This window comes from Rhinopithecus roxellana, chromosome 5, assembly GCF_007565055.1.
Source record: "Rhinopithecus roxellana isolate Shanxi Qingling chromosome 5, ASM756505v1, whole genome shotgun sequence".
Taxonomy (NCBI): Eukaryota; Metazoa; Chordata; class Mammalia; order Primates; family Cercopithecidae; genus Rhinopithecus; species Rhinopithecus roxellana.
Window position 1 is genome coordinate 147,879,513 of NC_044553.1, and position 22,396 is coordinate 147,901,908.

Here is a 22,396-nt window from a genome sequence, read left to right on the forward strand (position 1 = left end):
TTTCTCATCTTGGGGTCTCCACTTGATCGGAACCCCCTCCCTGCCCCGGAACGGCGGGGACCCCGTCCTCCGCAGACAATACCAACTCTGTTCCTTGCGGGCTTTTCGGAAACCGAGGCACCGGAAAGCAGCACGCACGTCGGGGCAGGAAACTCTTCGGACCCGGCAACTTCCCGGCTAGGGGGCTCCCAGGCCCCCCACCCGACCCTCCCCCCAGGACCTGCGGGGTCCCTCGTCTTCCGAGAGCGGCGAGGTAGTCCCCAGGACCGTCTCGGACGCGCCTCCCGCCCCGGGTGCCCCCCGAGCCCATGCGGGAGCCTGCGGGAGCGGGGCGCAAACTCACCTGGCCGGAGCGGGGCACGGGGGCGCGGGGTAGCCGCTGCCCTTCAGCGGGAGCCGACAAACTTTCGCGGGCGCCCGGCGGGCATCGCTCGGTGGCCCCGCTAAGGACGCGCGGGCGCGGCGCAGCGAGCCCGGGGCGGCGGGCGGCGGGGGGCGGCCGCGGGCGCGGGCGGCAGGGGCGCGGGGGTCGCGGCGCGGCATGGGACCTGCGGCGTCCGCCGGGCGCGCCGCGCGTCCTCCCGCCGGCCCCGCCGCTCTCCCCGCCCCGTCCCGCCTCCCGCTCGCCTCCGCCGCGGCGCGTCGGGCCGGGGCGCGCCGAGCGGCGAGAAATTGTTTCCACTGCAAACAAAAAAAGGCGACACATGACCAGGCAGGAGGAGGGGAAGCGCGGGGAGGGAGGAGGGCGGAGGGAGGGACAGAGCGGAGGGCGGAGGGAGCCGGAGACAGGGAAAACGTGGGCCTGGCCGCCAGCGGCCTGGGGCGCGAGGCACGGACCCGCCGGGGCGCACCCTGCCCGCGCCCCCCGCACCCACCAGGACGCAGCCAGGGCCGAGGCTGGGGCTGGGCCGCGCGGCCTTGCCTCCTGGGCCCCGCGGGGCGGGGGTGACCGGCGTGGGTCCCGCGACCTGAGGCGGCAGCGACCGTGGGCGGTGGGGCAGGTGGGGCAGGCGGCGCGTGCCCTGTCCCCTCCCCGGGCTCCGGCCACACGAGCGGGCCGGCGCTGCGCTGCTGGCAACGTGTCGCGGGAACGCTTCTACCCCATCTGCATGCCTTACATGGCTCGAAAGTAAAAATAAAAAGAATTACGATGCGGGCGAGGCTTGTGGGGGTGAGAAGAGGAGATTCCGCTTCTCCCCAGTGCTGCGTCCTGATAGGACCCCCAGGGCCTTCCGAGCCCTCTCCCAGCGACCACCTCGTGTCCCGGAGGTAGGCACCGCAGTGTCCCACCCAGGTGGCCGCGTGTCTCCCGAGGGAGGGCCGGTGGCCATTACAAGGCAAGAGGCACGTCCTAAAGGCCACGCCGGTCGGGCCTCTCCAGTGGGTGGTGCGGAATGCCCCGGCTGGCCTAGAGCGAAAACAGGTCTCATTTCCATCTCAGTTTGAGCTCTCAGGAACCAGACTGACCATTCCCAAGCCACCCAGCGAAATGGTGCAGCCACCACTCTAAGTCTCTAGGCACCTCCAAATAATAGCACCCACTGCCAAAGCCACACCAACCAGCCACCTTAGGAGAGGATGAGAGGAGAGAGTCCAACAGGACACCCTGGTGGTGACAAAAATAAAAATGTGATTGCACATTACTCCCAGGTAGTGAAATCAGTTGGTTCCTCTGCAGAAAAGAAGCCCGGGGCACCCTTCCTGCCACCCCGTCCTGAGGCAGTGGACAGGACATTGTGAGCTGTCTGAAAACTACAGAAAAGCCAGTGACTAGACCCGGAGAAAGCTTTCTAGCGTGCAGTACTTTTAAACCTAGCCAAAAGGAGGGACTAAGGGAAACACCAGCTAGGCTTCTGAAAATTTTTTCTATCTCAAAAAATAGACCCAATAGACCCCCCCATCTGAGAATCATTACCCCTAACAAAAGTTCAAGATGGCAGGTTACAAGTCTTCAGCAAAGATGTGCCTTTCAGACTCACAGGAGACCTTACCTCTTCCAAGTAGTGTGGAATCTCCCCATCAGGAGACAGTTCAGAGGTGGAAGCCCAGGGGTAGCCTGAGGTCATCCAGCCCCACCACTTTGATTACTGAGCACCTGATGCCACCTACCCAAAGTCACTAAGCAAAAGGCACAAGGTGGCAGAGACAGGTCAGATGATCTCTGAAGTCTCATGCCAGAGATTCTCAGGGTTAGAAGTGGTAACAAAGCCAGGTTGAGACAATGTGTACCCTGCTCTCCTGTAGCTCTGGCTAATGCAGGTCCCACCCCTCCATCAGCATGTCAGTTGAGGGTTGCTTATTCTCCTCCAGAGGAACCAAGGCCAGAGACCTTTGTCCAAGCCCTTGCTGGCCTAGAGAGGATGAAATCGCCCCTTACATCTTCCTCTTCCATCCCCAGCCCCCAAACCACCCCCCAAGTCCCCCAACCACACTCACACAATAGCCAGATAATTAAGTAGAGGTGGCATCTTATTTTCACCTGCTCCAGTCCCCTCCTGCTTTCTCAGAGTTCAAAAAGAGGGGATGTGAGCCAAAGGTGATTGCACATGGAATATGTCATTCCATGTGTGTTTTTGCTTCTTGCATTCTCAAATACATTTCTTAATTTCTCTCTCCCATTACAGTTGCAGCAAGAGATGTGAGAAGGTGTCACCCTGAAAAGGAAGTGGTGGACCAGCCCTGCCTGATGTGGACAGCAGGGGACACATGTCTGCCTGTCTATCTGAAATGAGGGAAAAAATGCTGAAAGCCAAAGGAGGGTTTAATGTGGCCTTTTCCACCTTCTAATTCCATAGAACCTCAGCTCTGGGACTTGCTTCCTGAGCTAGGGTGCAGGGGCCAAATTTGTTTAGGAACAACCCCATTCACAATTCCCCTCATGAACTTTCAGAAAGGACCCTTGTGTCTTAGATCCTGAGAAGTCACAAATAAACAAGCTGAACTGTCTAAACCATTGTCTTGTCTACACTGTTTTACAAACACATTTAACAGCCGAATGGTATATGCCCCCTAGAAATCACTTTGAGAAACACTTATTTCCTGATTGACGACTTGATGGGACCATTGTGCAGCCCCATCTGGGCATGGGCTGGAGAGCACATAAGTATCTGGGGGCTGGAAGACCTCAATTCCAGGCTTATCTACCCCCATCAGTGTGGGACCTCAGTTCCTCCTCCAAGGAGAAGAACGCCCCTCCCTTGATGTTTTGTGCATTCTTTTGCTAGATGTTTCTCTGGTCAAGAACATTAATCCCCCTACACACACTCTATTGGTTATTAGAGCAGCATGGCTATTTATGGAATAGTTAAGTATAAAACCTGATACGCCCTGCCCAACTTGAGGCAGTACAACTGAGTAGGTGAGCAGATGCAGTCAGGAAGACCTGAGTGACTGCCCAAAATGGGAAGAGTCTGAGGCAGGCCTGGAAAGACAGTCTCCTGGGGAGGGATCCTGCAAAGAGACTCGAGTACAAGAGGAAATACAGGGAGGCTGGGCAGGCACATGCCGCTGGGCTGCATGGAACCATATGCCTTTCCTGCTTCCCTCTATAGGTCTACTCCACTCTCTATCCTGCAGGTTGGCTTCCTCTGCTCAATGATGGCCACACAGGACTGCCAGCAGCAAGCCCTGAGGCCTTCTGACTTTTAGCACCCACCACCTTTGGACTGTCTCAAGTCTTCCATGACATAGTTTAACTTCTCAGGGAAATAGTGCGATTGGCCTAGCCTAAGTCACATGACTCCCCTCCGGGCGTGGCCCCCCACCCCTCCCGGCTGCTAACAGCGGAGACAAGGGACATGGTGAAACATCTGGGGAAGGGAGGGGAGATGACTTTGGAAGTGGGATATCTCATACGGGTGGGTTGGTATTTAACCTGTGGAAACGGGGAAGGGGTGTTTTTGACCCGAGCTGCTCACCTGGGGATGCCCATCTGAACCATCCAGAAGCCACACCTAACCAACTAGAGTCTTCTAGGATGGTGCCTTGGTATGTGCCTTTTGAGAAAGCACAAGGGGATGATTCTGCTTACAAACTGATGTTCCAGGAGAAATTGATGGCACAGAATTACCAAATTTGACTTGATTGTAGAAGAGGAGTTCATTTACTGAACAAATATTTGCTGAGTGCCTACCAAGTGCATGGCATTGTGTTAGGTGCCAGAGATAGACAGTCTTTGTCCCTACAGAGCACACAGATTAGTGAGTAAGAGTGCAAGCCTCATATCACCAAACTCCTTGAATAGCAGGGTGAGCAATTTATATGTGTTAAGGTCAGAGGGCAAAGGTGGCTCACTGAATATTTTTGAGCCCAGAAGTTGTACTATCAGAGATATGAATTAAAAAAAAAAAAAGATGGATGGGGATGGTGGACCCAAGATGAATTTCAGGAGAGGAAGGGAGAAACTGGAAGATCAAAAACCAGCTGAACAACTCAGAAATCATTGCAGTAATTCATACAAAACAGAATGAAGACTTTTTTTTAAATATGTGTTTTAAAAATTGAGGAATAAGGCTAAAATAGTAGTTCCCTCTGAATGTTAGAGTTATGGGGTACTTTTTTGTGTGCTTCTTTCATACTTGTCCATATTTTTCCAATGGTCTACAATAAACAGCCATTACATACATACATGTATATATATACATTAATTTATTTGACAGGGTCTGGCTCTGTCATCCAGGCTGGAGCATAGTGGTGCAATTATAACTCACAGCAGCCTCGAACTCCTATGCTCAAACAATCCTCCTTCCTCAGCCTCCAAGTAGCCAGAACTACAGACGCATGCCACCATGCCAGGCTAATTTCTGTGTAGAGATGGGGTCTCGCTGTTTTGCCCAGGTTGGTCTCAAACTCCTGGCCTCAAGCAGTCTTCCTGCTTCAGCCTCCCAAAGTGCTGCGATTACAGGCATGAGCCACCGCACCTGGCCCATTACATTTATAATGTTATAAGGGGGTTGGGGGGGGCGTCGGGGCGTCCATTGGAGCAGTGGTTCTCAAACTTGAGTATGCATGGGAATTACCTGAAGGGCTTGTTAAAACACACACTGCAGGCCCCACCCCCAGAGTTTCTGGTTGGGGATGTGTGGGCTAGGCCCAAGGATGTGAATCTCTCACAAGCTCCCAGGTGAAGCTGCTGGTCTCTGGACCCACTTTGAGACCCAGTGAATAAGAGAAGAGTCAGCGAGACTGGAAAAAATGAATGCATGAGCGTCTTCAAAGAAAGAACCAAGAGGATTCTTGTCAAATGATTGAATATGAGAAGAGAAGGGGAGATTATGTTCAAAGATAACTCCTTAATCATGGCTTGACTAAGAGTCTCTTTGAGATAAGGTCTGAGAATGCTGTTTGTAAAAGTGAAAAACTCCTCACTTCCTGCTGTGGAAAAGAGAGAGCGCCCCTCGGCTGGAAGACCCCTAACATCTTGGTGTGTGTAAAGTCCTGGTCGAGCATCATTTGAACTTTCTGGTCACCATCTCTTGGGACTTTCCTTTTGTGCCTTCTTGCTGTTTACTTGACAGATTCTGAAGGGTGGAGCCTGGGAAAGGGCTTATTAGAATTTCTCCAGCAAGGAATGGAGCCAGGAGGCTTACTTTAAGAGGGAAGGGGGGTGTGTGGTGAGGGAAAGTACAGCCGAACTGGTAGGGTGAAGTTCATCTGCTCAGGTGCCCTCGCCAAACCTGAGCTTGTCAAGCCGCCTGCTGGAGGCAAAATGGAAATAAAGAACCTGTCAACTCCTCTTTGAACATAAACATAAGTGTGAGCCGATGATCTAGAAACCAGATTTACTCAATTCATTCCGTCAACAAGTATTTATTAAGCACGTAGCTTATGCCCAGTAAAGAGTGGAGGGGACTGGGAAGAGGCCAGGAGAAACAGAAGACATGGCTCACCTGCCCTCAGGGAGGAGTAGGTCTATGAGCATTTATAAAGCAACCATGAATAAGCAAACACACACACAAAGTCTAATTCCAAGACCAGCAGTGGCGAGGCGCAGTGGTTAGACACAGACTAGGTTTGTACTCTGACCTTACCACTTACTAGCAGGCTAACCTCAGTCAAGGTTTTCAACTTCTTTCTATCTACCTAGTTTTCACTTCACAGGGCTATTGTGAAGATTAAATAGATTAATCTTTGTAAGGAACATAAAACAGGGCTCTGAGGCCGGGCGCGGTGGCTCAAGCCTGTAATCCCAGCACTTTGGGAGGCCGAGACGGGCGGATCACGAGGTCAGGAGATCGAGACCATCCTGGCTAACACGGTGAAACCCCGTCTCTACTAAAAACTACAAAAAAAACTAGCCGGGCGACGTGGCGGCGCCTGTAGTCCCAGCTACCCGGGAGGCTGAGACAGGAGAATGGCGTGAACCCGGGAGGCGGAGCTTGCAGTGAGCTGAGATCCGGCCACAGCACTCCAGCCTGGGTGACAGAGCGAGACTCCGTCTCAAAAAAAAAAAAAAAAAAAAAAAAAACAGGGCTCTGGCACTTAGTGAACACTATTTTTGTTAAGCCAACAAATGAAAAGGAAAATCTTGACATATTCGACTGCACACCAATTTAGAATTGTGTGTAAAATCAGGGGTCATAAATAAAATTTAAAAACAAATGAGGAAATATTGGCCATGCAGATGACACAGGGTTAATATTTTTAATTTATAAATCTTACAACTCAATGAGGAAAAAAAATTATCACTCTAATAAGAAAAGGGGCAAATTCACAAAAAGAGAAACAAAAATGAGATTATTCCCATGAAAAGACTCTCAAACTGTAAAAATCAAAGAAATGCAAATTAAAGCAATTGTGATGTCTCATTTCATCTATCAGAATGGCAGAGACTTAAAAGAACTAACCATGCCAATGTTGGTTGAAGGCACTGGTGGGAAGTGGTATAACTTTTCAAGAGGACAGTCACAAAACGAATTAAAATTTAAATGAGCATGGACAGCCACTGATCCTAAATTTCCAACTTGTAGGAATTTATCCTAGGGAGATCCTATAATAAGAGAGTTAACTTCCCTGCCAGACTGACTACTGGGAAGAGGCAATAAACCCCAGGAAAGGAGGACTCCAGCCTATTAGATTCAGCAGTGCACACCTGGCATTTATGCCTGGCAGAAGACACTCAATAAATATGTATTGAATAAATTAACTGAAGGATGCAACAATGTATTTAGGAGGATTTTGCTGGGACGTTGTTTAAAATCACAAAAACTTGAAAATTGCCAAAATAAGAGGCTAGAGGCATATTATTACATTCTATGGGGCACAGTGGGGCCGTGTTCCCTTTGTTCCCTTTCATTTGCATTTTCCAGTAGTTTTAAGTGAGGCTTTCCCTTTTCTGAATCATTTTTACATTCTCAGAGACTGTATGGGTGAAACAATTTGCAAACATTTCATAAAGTAAGAGTTTAGGGGAAAATGAATACATTGGCAAAGCGTTTCACAAAATTAACGCATTTTGTGATCTTTTCAGTCAGGAGGGACAAAACGATCTCCTTCTGAAAAGCCTGGTGCTCTGAGCAAACAGGAGAACTGCTAAGTACAACAAACATTATATCCTGTGTTCTGAGGTCTATTGTCTGGCCGTGGGAAGGCTTTTGGTTTATAGGTTTTGAATACCAAACTTTCTCTACAAACTCTTATGTAGGCTCCAAGATTCAAGAGTTCAAAATACTCCTGAATTAAGAATTTGTGGGGGAAGGCAGGTGCGGTGGCTCACACCTATAATCTTAACACTTTGGGAGGTTGAGGCTGGGGACTGCTTGAGCCCAGAAGTTCGAGACCAGCCTGACAACAGAGGGAGATCTGTGACTCTGCAAAAACAAAAAAAAAAGAAAAAAGAAAAAAGAAAAATTAGCCAGGCATGCTGGTATGCGCTTATAGTCCCAGCTACTCAGGAGGCTAAGGTAGGAGGTTCACTTGAGCCCTGGAGGTTGAGGCTGCAGTGAGCCATGATCATTCCACTAAATATGGTTACAAGTTATTTTTATTTTTCAGATTTGATAGAAAATCTGTGCCCAGCTGAGTTACCCCCACATGACTAGAGCTACTAATGCTTCTCCTGCCCCGGGGATATGCATGACGCTTATCTGATACAAGAGGAGACCAACTCTGAGTTCTTGAACTCATTTTATCTACAGCTGACTTTTTTTTTGTTGTCTTTCCTTCTCTCTTCTCTTCTTTTCTGACAGAGTGTCACTCTGTAGCCCAGGATGGAGTGCGATGGCGCGATCTTGGCTCACTGCTACCTCTGCCTCCCGGGTCCAGGTTCAAGCAATTCTCCTGCCTCCGCCTCCAGAGTAGCTGGGATTACAGGCACATGCCACCATACCCAGCTAATTTTTTGTATTTTCTGTAGAGACAGGGTTTCACCATGTTGGCCAGGCTGGTCTTGAACTCCTGACCTCGTGATCTACCCATCTTGGCCTCCCAAAGTGCTGGGATTACAGGCATGAGCCACCGCGCCTGGCCTGTTTTGCTTTGTTTTTGAGACACAGTCCTGCTCTCTTGCCCAGGCTGGGGTGCAGTGGCTCGATCTTGGCTCACTGCAACCTCTACCTCCTGGGTTCAAGTGATTCTCCTGCCTCAGCCACCTGAGTAGCTGGGATTACAGGCTTGTGCCACCATGCCTGGCTAATTTTTTTTTTTTTTTAAATAGAGACGGGGTTCACCATGTTGGCCAGGCTGGTCTGAAACTCCTGACCTCAGGTGTTCTCCCCACCTTGGCCTCCCAAAGTGCTGGGATTATAGGTGTGAGCCACCACACCCAGTCTACGGCTGATTATTTTTATTCACAGTAGTTGTGTTCTGTAAAGTGCCACAAACACTGAATTAACAAATCCTGAATCATTGCTCCTAGGGGAAATATGGGGTTAGGTTCCTGCGAGCCTCGACTCACAACACTTTCATCAACCAATCAAAACATAATTTTACTGATATATTATCACATCATAATTTTATTAGTATTTATTTTATCTGTGTTTCCATTTAAGAAGCTTTTTGAATATATATTGTTGCTTCATTCACAATGAACTATGCCAAAAGGATGCTTATCTAATACACATTTTATCCATAAGGCACATCACAGCCTTCCTGCACTTAGAAACACTAGATAGCACTACAGCAGTGCTCAGGTTCCGTTTTAAACAGCAAAATCAACAAAAATGCAAAAAATGTGGTACTAAAACAGACCACAAAAAGGACACTTGGAAAGCCGAAACAAGCGGGCAGAACATCACTTTGTTCAACCTCAGCTGGGAACGTGCACATCAAATGACTCATTTGTACATGTCCATGAGTGACCACAAAAGCATCAGGAGTACTGATTTTTTTTTTTTTTTTTTTTTTTGAGACAGGGTCTTGCTCTTGTCACCCAGGCTGGAGTGCAGTGCCATCACCTCGGCTCATTGCTATATCTGCCTCCCAGGTCCAAGCGATTCTTCGTGCCTTAGTCTCCTGAGTAGCTGGGATTACAGGCGCCCACCATCACGCCCAGCTAACTTTTTGTATTTTTAGTAGAGCTTTCACCATGTTGGCCAGGCTGGTCTAGAACTCCTGACCTCAGGTAATTCACCCACCTCAGCCTCCCAAAGTGCTGAGAAGGCATGAGCCACCATGCCCAGCCAGGAGTACTGATTTTGAGATTACAGATAAATTTTAGCAAGAAGGTGAAACAGCAAATACAAAAACTACCAATGATGAGGACTGACTGCATTTAACAAACACCAAAGTAGCACTTAACTGGGTGCCAGTGTTCTAAAGCTCTGAAAATATTCACTCATTTCAGCCTCACATTAATCATGTGAAGTAGGTACTATTATTATCCCCATTTTATCAATGGGGAGTCTGAGGCACAGAGAGGTTTGGCCACTTGCTCATCATCACACAGCTGGTAAATGATGGAGCTGGGATTTGAACCCACACAGTGAGTTTGGGAAAGCTTCAGATTAATCCAGAACATTTGGCTTCTTAGAGAACCTCTCAGAGGCCCAGGACGTGAAGGATGGGACCAGTGGGGCTCAAGGGAGAAAAAACTGTGGCCAAGAAATAGAAGAGGAGGGCCGGGTGCAGTGGCTCATGCCTATAATCCCAGCACTTTGAGAAACTGAGGTGGGTGGATCACTTGAGATCAGGAGTTCAAGACCAGCCTGGCCAACATGGTGAAACCTCGTTACTAAAAATACAAAAATTAGCCAGGCGCGGTGGTGGGTGCCTGTACTCCCAGTTACTTGGGAAGCTGAGGCAGGAGAAATGCTTGAACCAGGGAGGTGGAGGTTGCAGTGAGCTAAGCTCGTGCCACTGCACTCCAGCCTTGTCAACAGAGTGAGACTCTGTCTCAACAAAAACAAAAACAAAAACAAAAACAAGAGGAGGAAGGAAAAGGGGGCTTTTCTTTTCCTTTTTTTTTTTTTTTTTTTTTTTTGAGACGGAGTCTTGCTCTGTTGCCCAGGCAACAGATTGCAATGGTGCAATCTTGGCTCACTGCTGCAACCTCTCCCTCCTGGGTTCAAGCAGTTCTCCTGCCTCGGCATCCCAAGTAGGTGGGATTACAGGCGTGTGCCACTGTGCCCGGCTAATTTTTTTTTTTTTAATTCTTAGTAGAGATGAGGTTTCACCATCTTGGCCAGGCTGGTCTCCAGCTCCTAGACCTTGTGATCCACCCGCCTCCGCCGCCTAAAGTGCTGGGATTACAAGAGTGAGCCACTGCGCCCGGCCGGGACTTTTTTAACTGAATGAAAAGGCACCACTTGCAAAACCTCAAAGTTCAGCTTCTATGTCATAATCAACAAAGTATGGTGTATCTTTGTAATAAAAAATAAATCAACTAGACACTGAACGTCACCAACAGACTGTAAGTGCCTTGAGGGGTAAGGGACTCTTTTCTCTTCTGCTCATAGCACAAGGCACAAATATTGATCACTTAACAGGAAAAAAAAGTTTCGTTTTTATCCCTCTCTCAAGCTGGCATCTATTACCTCTACAGATCAGTCAAAGAAAAGTAGCCTCATCAACATTTTCCTCCTCCAAAGTTTTTAAGAGATTTTATTGTTTTCCTCTTTAGTGAGTACACCAAGTACCATAGTCTCATGGGTTTCGTTGGCTAAGTCTGCCAAAGTCTTATCCACGCCAAGAAATAACTTCTCTCGTCTTACTTTTTCAGAGGGGTGTGAAAGAAAACAATTGATTCTTCTCTCTAGGATAGTCTTTTTAAAACAAAGTAAGAGCTCCAAATTTGATGAACTCTCTGAGAAACAGAATATAGATTAAATTATTACTAACATATTTCCCTGAAGCACATAGTTCTTTTTTGGAGATTAGCAATTTATTCCACTTATTACAACAGCCAAACCTGAAGTCTCTTTTCATTGGTTAGTCAAGTTCACCAACATTTTCTGTTTTGAAATCCTCACTCCTTCCCAAAATAGTGTTACCTTGTGCCTTTAATATTGAGGTTGAGGTGCAGGCAAAAGGTGTCCAGATATTGTGAGACGTGACTGCATGTGAGTACTCAGTCTTAAAGGGGTTGGGGCTGGAAAGGAAGCAGGCAGGTGAATTGCTAGCTCTTTCTGTGGATACGTTCAACAGCACCTCACTTCTCTGCACTCAAAGATATGATTCTGACTGGTTTCAAAGATTTGGCCCCCAAACAACCAGGCGTCCTTTTTAAGTTGGCATTTCTTCCAGAGAGGAATCCTGAACATGTTTCTCTATGCCTCACACAGCGCCAGGCCAGCTGTCTAACAATATGGGTCCCGGAAGGGGGTGCTGCCCACATTGGTGACAGCAGCCATGAGTGCCTGTTGCTCGCAGCAGACGTCAGAGAGACCTCAGCGCAGGGGTCCGAGTGCCTGGTCAAGGCGCCCTGCGCAGGCCTCCACGTCCCACGAGTGCCTGCAGAGGCTACCTGAGGACCAAAGTGGGCATGCCACAGTGTCCTGGACTTCCGGATGGAGGCCAGTCCCAGGGAGTGAATGGCAGAGCTCTCCGGAGGCTGCCCAGGCCAGGTTCAATGGGAGGGATGAACTTCATGACATCCGTTCCAAAGAAATCCCACCTGCTACTGGCATGCCTAGGCTTGTCTTCCCCACATGCCAGCCTCCCAGGCATGTCTCCAAGGGCTCAGTGAGGAGGCAGCTGTAACAGTTCACTTTCTCTTAATGATTTGGAGTGGGGAGGCACCGAGATGGGGAAGAAGTAATGACCATTCCCGGTGATCCTGGACCTCCGTGTTGGCTGCGATCTTGAAAAGTCATGCTGTCTACCCCTTTGTAGAAACAATGCGGTTTTCTTTGTCCCTGGAAATCTGGCCTCATGGATTTATTTGCTGTGGCAAGTTTCTTTACCCTCATCACACTGATGTTCAGAATCGAAACAATTCAAACCTACCCTGAAACATCCTTCTCCCTCCAAATTCCAGTGACATCCTCAGCCTAAAACGCTTGGCACCATGTGGGAGACTAGCTCCGCTGCCTCACAACTCCCCTGCTTGCTCTTTGCTTTTGAGTAGCTTGAATATCAAACCAAATACAAAGGAAACTATACCCAGGAGTTGCTGGAAAAAGCTCATTTCATCCACCTCATTCCCTCATTCTCTCTGGCAGACACAACCGATTTTTTTTTTTAAGCCTGAAAAACTTCTCATTTAAACTTGGGGTGCAAAAGGCATGTGAAGTGGGAGAGTTCCTGCCTGGACCAGCGCAGGGTTAGCCAGGGAAGGATTCAATGAAATACAAAAGCCAACACAGACCTGAAGGGGAACAGGCGGCCCCAGCAACAACTGCCAAACTGTCATTTTGCTCCGCGGCTGAACAGAAGGCTCGAGTAATGACAACCACAAAACTCATTTAAAGTCTGAAAAGGTGACTAATGAGCTCATTCATACTGGCTATAAATTATTCACTATAACACTGATCCCACTCAAGACAAACAGTAAAGTAAACTTTAAACACAGACATCGCTGGCCTTCCAAAGTGGAACAAGTTGTGTCTGTAAAAGTTTTCACAATGAGAGAGATACTTGTCTCTCCCTTGTCTATTGTCACATTCGTTCTTCTGTTTACTTTTTTTTACTGCCTTTAATCAAGTTTAAGCAGACACAGCTGTTACACATTTATTTCTCTGTTGAGTTTTTTTTCCATTAGTTATTACGAGCAATCATGATGCTCTAAAAATAGCAGCAAATTATATTCTCTAGAAATTGAAGGCTGACCTTAAAATGAAGCCCAGGTCTTCAGAAAGAATATTCATATGCACATGTTGGATAAATGACAACAATGCACAAAGGCAGAATAAAAGTACAAAGCGTTTTCCACTCTTTGAGAGGTTACCGATTTGATTCCAAATTTCCTTTGGTTCTCATGGAAACAGGTTGCTTCAAAACCTTACCATACAGAACCTGCATCCAGTGGTCATGATTCCAGTTTGAAGGATTTTCCTTCAAACTTACAATCTTAAGCCAATCCAAGAAGAAATGTTTCATTTAGGCTTTTTCAGCACAGATAAACACAGCAGCAGGTTGCTGAAAACCCACCACATTGCTGCAGACTACTTTCAGTTTCCTGTTTAATATTAAATAAAGAATTTCAGCTCTTCTGTTTTTACAAACTGCGCTATTTGCTACTACTGTCGCTACTAAAAGCATTATGACTCGGTGGATAAGTAGTCCTATGATTTTCAAGCCTTCTTTTTCTTTAATCTTAGTATCTATTTTGAAGATGTCGTGAGAGTTAAGACTTTCAAATCTGTTTAATTGATTTTTTATTTTAAAAAGGCCCCAAATAAGTACTTGCATTAGCTCTTAGATTGCTGAATATTATATATTTTTAAACCGCTTTGAATACTTTGAAAAGGGCCACAGAAAACACTCATATTAAAATACCACCAGATGGAGATTCTGCCTAACCAAAAGTTAAAGCAGAAAAGTTTAAAGTTGAATTGTGTCCTGCACACACCTTGAGATTGTAAGGGTGAAATTAATGGTCTTGGGCAGGGGATCTTGGTAAAGGCATGATAAATCATGCGTGGTAGGCAAATTAAGACCCAGGCTCTGACTTGAACCTGTGACTGCGCCAAACTCCATCTCCATTTAAGGAAAATCTTTCATATGGTTTTCACAGTTTCTTGCACATGAGCTAAAGGCCTGTCCAGCCATTTCTGTTGTCAGAAATGCAAAGCAATCTTTTTTTTTTTTTAGTAGAGAAAGAGGAGTCCTGAAATATTTATAGGAAAGTGCTTTGCCACCTACCGACAGCAACGTGGTTGGTCTCCACGTGTTTAGCACTTTTTTTATTTCTTTGAGACAGAGTCTCGCTCTGTCTCCCAGGCTGGATGGAGTGCAGTGGTATGATTTCGGCTCACTGCAACCTCTTCAGCTTCACTTGAATCGGGTTCAAGTGATTCTCCTGCCTCAGGCTCCCAAGCAGCTGGATGACAGGCGCCCACCACCACACCCAGCTAATTTCTGTATTTTTGGTAGAGATAGGCTTTTACCATGTTGGCCAGGCTGGTCTTGAACTCCTGACCTCAGGTGATCTGCCCACCTTGGCCTTCCAAAGTGCTGTGATTACAGGCATGGGCCACTGCACCTGGCCAGCACATTTTTTTATCCATGTTTCTGTAGCTAAAGTCATTCTTTTGGTCCTCTGTGCAAGAGTTCTTATAGCTGTTTTTGTTTTTTGTTTTGTTTTGATAGGTTTTATTTTTTTAGAGCAGTTTAAGATTCACAGCAAACTTGAGTAGGAGGTACAGAGATTTCTCATTACTCCCTGCCCCAACACAAGCATAGTGCTGTTGTTGTTGTTGTTTTGAGATGGAATTTCACTCTTGTTGCCCAGGCTGGAGTGCAATGGCACAATCTCGGCTCACTGCAACCTCCACCTCCTGGGTTCAAGCAATTCTCCTGCCTCAGCCTCCCCAGTAGCTTGGATTACAGGCGCCTACCACCACATCCAGCTAATTTTTGTATTTTTAGTAGAGACAGGGTTTCACCATGTTGATCAGGCTGATCGCAAACTCATGACTCACATGATCTGCCCGCCTCGGCCTCCCAAAGTGCTGGGATTTCAAGCGTGAGCCATTACGCCTGGCTGTGTTGTTGTTTTTTATAATCAAACAATATGTGATGTAAAAACCCAATTCCAACCAAAGAAATAGGAAAATCATAAAGAGCGTCGCATTCCCGTCTCTGCTGCTCCACAACTTGCCACTAATTGGATCGCTGTCACCTCTCTGTGGAAGGGTGTAAAGGAAATATTGGTTTGAAACCAAGCCAAATGACCCATCTTTTCCTAGCAATGTGGAGAGGCAGAGTCCACCTCTCCATTTATGGGTGGGAAACCTGGAATGTCCAGTGACCGCCCTAACACCACCCTGCTCCTAATCTTCCTAAGAAGGACAAAAGGTGATGTCAATTTTGCCTTGAGGACATTCAAGGAGCTTAAACAACAGGAGTCAAAACAATGAACACCAAGTACCCAATGACTACAATCCAAAGGATTATAAAACATGCACAACAACAAAAGCTTCCTGCAGGCCAGGCACCATGCCAAGAGCTTTACCTGCATTATTTATTCTATCCTTCCACCAGCCTTACAGGATAGGTGCTGTCATCCTCATTTACAGATGAGGACACCAAGGCTTCAAGAAGCCAACTCATTTGCCAGAGTGAGATGCAGACTTAACACCCCCATGTCTCTCTGGCCTGCACAACCCACCGCCTTGGCCACTACTCTAACCTATCTATTGCTATTCTCCAAGATCTCATTTCCAAGGTCACAGAATGTAACTTTCTGCTGGTCATCTACCTCTTAGGCTCCTTCTTCACAGTTTTGGCTTTTTTGGGAGGGAGTTTTTGTTTTGTTTTGTTCTGTGGCATTTGTTTGGTTTGAGTTTTGCATAGCATTTTTCATTTTCTTTTTCTTTATTTAGAGACAGGGCAGAGGGGTCTCACTACATTGGTCTCACTACATCATTGGTCTCGAACTCCTGGGCTCAAGCGATCCTCCTGCCTTGACTTCCCAAAGTCCTGGGATTACAGGTATGAGCCAATGAGCACCTGGCCTGCACAGTATATTTCAAGGGTTACTAATCATAGTCACCCTTTCTACCCTCACCATTACCTACAGATGCTCACATAGAAACAGACACATTTGGCTGGGCACAGTGGCTCACACCTGTAATCCTTTGGGAGGCTGAGGCGGGGTGAGTCACCTAAGGTCAGGAGTTCGAGACCAGCCTGGCCAACATGGCGAAACCCCGTCTCTACTAAAAATACAAAAATTGCCAGGCACGGTGACTCATGCCTGTAATCCCAGCACTTTGGGAGGCCAAAGCGGGCAGATGACAAGGTCAGGAGTTCAAGACCACCCTAGCCAATATGGTGAAACCCGTCTCTACTAAAAATACAAAAATTAGTTGGGTGTGGTGGCGTGTGCTTGTAGTCCCAGCTACTCAGGAGGCTGAGGCAGAAGAATTGCTTGAACCCAAAAGGCCAAGGCTGCAGTGAGCCAAGATTGTGCCACTGCACTCCAGCCTGGGCGACTGAGCGAGACTTCGTCTCAAATAAATAAATAAATAATACAAAAACTAGGCTGGGTGCGGTGGCTCACACCTATAATCCCAGCACTTTAGGAGGCCAAGGCAGACAGATCACAAGGTCAGGAGTTTGCGACCAGCCTGGCCAACATGGTGAAACTCCAACTCCACTAAAAACACAAAAAATTAGCCAGGCGTGGTGGCAGGCGCCTGTAATCTCAGCTCTTCAGGAGGCTGAGGCAGGAGAATCGCTTGAACCCAGGAGGCAAGGTGGCAGTGAGCCAAGATGGGCCCACTGCACTCCAGCCTGGGTAACAGAGCAAGACTCGATCCCAAAAAATAAATAATAAATAAATAAATAAGTAAGTAAGTAAATAAAAATTTTAAAAATGAGCTGGGGATGGTGGCAGGCACCTACAATTCCAGCTACTCAGGAGGTGAGGCAGGAGAATCGCTTGAACCCAAGAGGTGAGGTGGCAGTGAGCCAAGATGGGGCCACTGCACTCCAGCCTGGACAACAGAGCAAGACTCTGTCCCAAAATATAAATAAATAAATAAATAAATAAATAAATAAATAAATAAATAATTAGCTGGGGATGGTGGCAGACGCCTATAATTCCAGCTACTCAGGAGGCTGAGGCAGGAGAATTGCTTCAACCTGGGGGGCGGAGCTTGCAGCGAGCCGGTATCACGCCACTGCACTCCAGCCTGGCTAAAAGAGCAAAACTGTCTCAAAAAAAAAAGAAAAGAAAAGAAACAGACATATTCATTAAATGGACAAACATGCCTACAAAATACTGAAATATCCAGGGCAATGGTCACACACCAGTACCGTGCTTTTATCAGAATTTTTTTTTTTTGAGATGGAGTTTCACTCTTGTTGCCCAGGCTGGAGTGCAATGGCCCCATCTCAGCACACTGCCACCTCCGCCTCCTGGGTTCAAGTGATTCTCCTGCCTCAGCCTCCAGAGCAGCTGGGATTACAGGCACCTGCCACCACATCCGGCTAATGTTTTGTATTTTTAGTAAAGACAGGGTTTCACCGTGTTGACGGGGTGGTCTTGAACTCGTGACCTCAGGTGATCCACCTGCCTCAGCCTCTCAAACTGCTGGGATTACAGGCGTGAGCCACCGTACCCGGCCTTATCAAAATCTTAAAACACAAAGGTTTTTTAAGAAGCTCATGATCACTCCAGAGCACAGGCCTGGAACTCCGAGTCCATCTCCATCTCCCATCTGAACCCTTGGGAAGAACAAGCAGCTGTAGAGGTACCTATTTGGCAACTCATAGAATAATCTCCTTTTTCTCCAATCCTCACCCTATCGCCTGCCCCCAACCCACCAAATAAACCTTTTTTGAATGTCCTACTACCACAAGGACAAAAATCTGATCGATTCACTGGAAGGTAATGCTTCCGAAGCACAGACATTTGACAGGAAACCATTTTCAAACTATTTATCTTGTTCTTTGGGCTCCGGTAGTTATTGTCTGCCAACTGAGAAACACCATTGACCACCACACCAGAACTATTTTCCAAAAGCTGTATTACAGAGAATTATTATAGTTAAAGGTACAGATCAACCTTTATCAATTATGTATATACATTCAACAATTAGCCAAGCACAATTTGAATACATCGTACTACTAATCAGATTAATTTTCCCCCATATATCCTAGACAAGAGGGTAAAACTCTCTTACTAAGGCAGCCTGGGGCCAGACACGGAGGCTCATGACTACAATCCCAATACTTTGGGAGGCCGCGGCGGGGAGGATTGCTTGAACCCAGGAGTTGGAAGCCAGCCTGGGCAACATTGCAAGACCTCATCTCTACAAAAAAAATTTTTGTAATTAGCTGGGCATGGTGGTGCATACCTGCTACTCATGAGGCTGAAGCAGCAGGATCACTAGGGCCTGGGAGGTCAAGGCTGCACTGAGCTATGATTGTACCACTGCATTCCAGTCTGGGTGACATAGCAAGACCCTGTCTCTTTAAAAAAAAAAAAAAAAAAAAAAAAGCAGCCCAATACCCCCACAGGCCCCCAGAGCCTTCACTCAAGCTGTATACACGAGAGACAAAGAAGAAGCATACTCCCTTAACTCACTGCCATCTTCTACACCCATGTCATCTCCATGTCCATGGCGCTCCCAGATAGACTGTGGAACCACAGCCAAAGCACTCATTCCCTCACAAAACACCCCTAGATGCTTCCTTGAAAGCTCCCCTGGTGCCACTACTAGAATCTCATCTCAGGACCAGCCAATGGCTCCGTAAAAAGGGGATGAAGTAGAAAGCTGAGGTCTGTGGTTTCATTCTTGAGAAACCCTCAGCTATCCACAGGGATCTGATTCCACTGCCATTTAGAGTGACTCTGGCTTCTGCCAACACCAGCTCCCTTTGAATCCAAATTAAACCTCTCACAGATTTCCTGTGACACCAGCCTTACAGCAAAGCCTCCCAAAGGTTACAGTCATGCAAACAAGCCCTGCCCAGACCTTCCTGGATCTCCTCTGAATGAACAACCAAGTTGCCCTGGTTGCTCAGAAGATAACACTGACTAAAGCCACAGCAGGTTTTACCTACTCCATTTCGTGGGGCTCCTCCCTCACATCCTTCATCACTCAATTTTCTTTATTATTATTATTATTATTATTATTATTATTATTATTATATTTTTAAGAGATAGGGTCTTGCTATGTTGCCCAGGCTGGTCTCGAACTCCTGGGTTCAAGTGATCCTCCTGCCTCAGCCTCCCAAAGTGCTGAGATTACAGGAGTGTGCCACTGCGCTTGGCCTGTAGATCAAAATCTACAACTCATGGGTAGGAAGAAAGTTACTAATGCTGACTGCCCTGACTTATCATTTAATCCAAACTGAGCTATTTATTTACTAATTACATTATTGGTTTTATAGCTCTGGTCAGAAAGGTTTGTTTATTCATTTTTTTTAAGTTTATTTATTTATTTATTTATTTATTTTAATTTTTTTTGAGACGGAGTCTCGCTCTGTCGCCCAGGCTGGAGTGCAGTGGCCAGATCTCAGCTAACTGCAAGCTCTGCCTCCCGGGTTTACGCCATTCTCCTGTCCCAGCCTCCCGAGTAGCTGGGACTACAGGTGCCCGCCACCTCGCCTGGCTAGTTTTTTGTATTTTTTAGTAGAGACTGGGGTTTCACAGTGTTAGCCAGGATGGTCTCGATCTCCTGACCTCGTGATCCACCCGACTCGGCCTCCCAAAGTGCTGGGATTACAGGCTTGAGCCACCGCGCCTGGCCCAAAAAAGTTAATTTATAAAGAAAACAAAATCTACAAAGTTAGCCTTAGGAAGACTTTCAGTCACGGTGTCATGCCAGCCCCTAATTTAATGAAGCAATCGTGACCTAGAAAAGTGAAGTGACATAGGGCCACATGTTAGGATGCACATTTGTGGTTTCCTTTCCAGTATTCTATTTTTCTTCTCTCCCTTTCCCAGAGTCCCCCAAGTTTCCACCCTTGTGGTCTGGGTCGGACTGACCCCATCGTCTGTGCTGGAGGCATGGGGTTTGTCGAATGGGCAGCCGCAGCTTAGGACTCAGTGCACAAACCAACAAACTCCCCCTGTTGTTTAGACAGCCTGAGTTGGCTTTTCTGTCACTTACAATCAAAACATCCAACAGATACTCATGGAGAGTTAGTGGTGGATCTAGTTTCTTGACTTCCTGTTCACAAAGTGAAGCCTTTAGCATTAAAAAAAAAACAAAGAAAGCCATATTTTGACAAGTTTAGAGGCTAGATTTGATAGGAATAAAAAGATTTGGGAGAAAAGTATCAAATTATACATTATCACTGAACACTTTAAAAGTATGGCTTAGGCTGGGCACAGTGGCTCACGCCTGTAATCCCAGCACTTTGGGAGGCCGAGGCAGGTGGATCACCTGAGGTCAGGAGTTCAAGACCAGCCTGGCCAACATGGTGAAACCCTGTCTCTACTAAAAATACAAAAATTAGCCAGGCGTGGTGGCAGGCACCTGTAATCCGATCTACTCGGGAGACTGAGACAAGAGAATCGCTTGAACATGGGAGGCAGAGGTTGCAGTGAGCCGAGATCACGCCACTGCATCTCCAGTCTGGGCAACAAAGAAAAAAAAAAAGTATGGCTTAATGTCTAAATGTGGATATGTTAATATAGTATTGTTGATGAATGGAGAATTCATGAGTGGAGATTAACTATAGGGAATCCATGGTTAATGAAGGAGAATAACAATGTATAGAACCCGTGGCAGCCAGGTGCGGTGGCTCAGGCAGGGCGCAGTGGCTCATGCCTGTAATCCCAGTGCTTTGGGAGGCCAAGGTGGGCGGATCACAAGGTCAGGAGATCAAGACCATCCTGGCTAACATGGTGAAACCCTGTCCCTACTAAAAATACAAAAAAAATTAGCCAGGCCTGGTGGCGTGTGCCTGTAGTCCCAACTACTCAGGAGGCTGAGGCAGGAGAATCTTGCTTGAACCCAGGAGGCAGAGCTTGCAATGAGCCGAGACCGCGCCATTGCACTCCAGCCTGGGAGACAGCGAGACTCCATCTCAAAAAAAAAAAAAAAAAAAAAAAAAAAGAACCCGAGGCAAAACATGACACCCACTGAGGTCTCTGATGTTAACCTTAACCTGGGCCCATTTCCACCTCCAACGGAGACAAATATCTCAACCTTACATCCCCAAGTGCCACTCTAAGATCAGGTGCTGATGGAGAGATGATGGTGGTCCTATCAGAGATGTGTGAACCAGGGCAACCCCATCTTGAATAGGAGCTGTGTAAAATGAGGCTGAGACCTACTGGGCTGCATTCCCAGACGGTTAAGGCATTGACTACTATACTCCCACCAGTGCCATGACAGTTTACAAATGCCATGGCAACATCAGGAAGTTACCCCACATGATCTAAGAAGGGGAGGCATGAATAATCCACACCTTGTTTAGCATATCATCAAGAAATAACCATAAAAATAGGCAGCCAGCAGCCAACAGGGCTGCTCTGTCTATGGAATAGCCTTTCTTTTACTTCTTTACTTTCCTAATAAAGCTGCTTTCACATTACTCTATGAACTCAACCTGAATTCTTTCTTGTGCAAGATCCAAGGACCCTCTCTTGGGGTCTGGACTGGAACCCTTTTTCTGTAAGAGTCATAATGGCTAAGTTTATTGAGTGGTTACTACATGGCAGACCATGAGCTAGGTGTTTTATCTGCTTTATGTCACAGAAGGCTCCCAACAATTGACGTGAAGTTGGTCGATCAAAGTAGACGGTTAACAAATGATAATGAATGAATGACTGCTGTACAAATTTAACTAAGATTATATTTAGCATGCATAAGAACACATTCTTTAATAATTCCACAATTATAAATTTTAAAAGATGAGTGTCAATAAAAATAATACAAATGTAGTTAATGTTTATTGAGAACTGACTTACAAAAGGGCTGACCATGAAACACTGAAGCTGAAAGCTCAAGTCCCCTCACTCCCACTGGCCCCTTCTTGAGCCCTGGGATGGGCCCCAGCAAAGCGCTGAATGAGCACCTTCAGTAAATAAGATTAGTCACTGTCACCAGGCCTGATGGCTCACACCTGTAATCCCAGCACTTTGGGAGGCCGAGGAGGGCGGATCATGAGGTCAGGAGATCGAGACCATCCTGGCTAACACGGTGAAACACCGTCTCTACTAAAAATACAAAAAATTAGCCGGGCGTGGTGGCGGGCGCCTGTAGTCCCAGCTACTCGGGAGGCTGAGGTAGGAGAATGGTGTAAACCCAGGAGGCGGAGCTTGCAGTGAGCCGAGATGGCACCACTGCACTCCAGCCTGGACGACAGAGCGAGACTCCGTCCCATCCCCACCCCC

At 47.1% G+C, this 22,396-nt stretch overlaps 1 protein-coding gene and 1 long non-coding RNA gene across 10 annotated transcripts in view; one reads left to right on the forward strand and one right to left on the reverse strand.

Moving 5' to 3' along the window:
• FOXN3 (forkhead box N3) overlaps window positions 1-22,396 on the reverse strand; it is a 469,191-nt gene that overhangs the window by 260,335 nt on the left and 186,460 nt on the right. Inside the window, exon 1 of one of the 9 annotated variants that reach the window (XM_030930898.1) lies at window positions 344-706. The exons of 7 other annotated variants lie outside the window; for them this stretch is intronic. The gene's annotated coding sequence lies outside the window, so the exon portion shown is untranslated. Of the gene's footprint in view, window positions 1-343; window positions 707-22,396 lie in introns of those variants that run through there. One more of the 9 variants, XM_030930892.1, reaches the window with a different exon arrangement.
• Window positions 782-2,996, forward strand: LOC104657425. The gene is made up of 2 exons (XR_004057361.1): window positions 782-1,269; window positions 2,625-2,996. It is a non-coding gene; the product is annotated as an uncharacterized LOC104657425 (long non-coding RNA).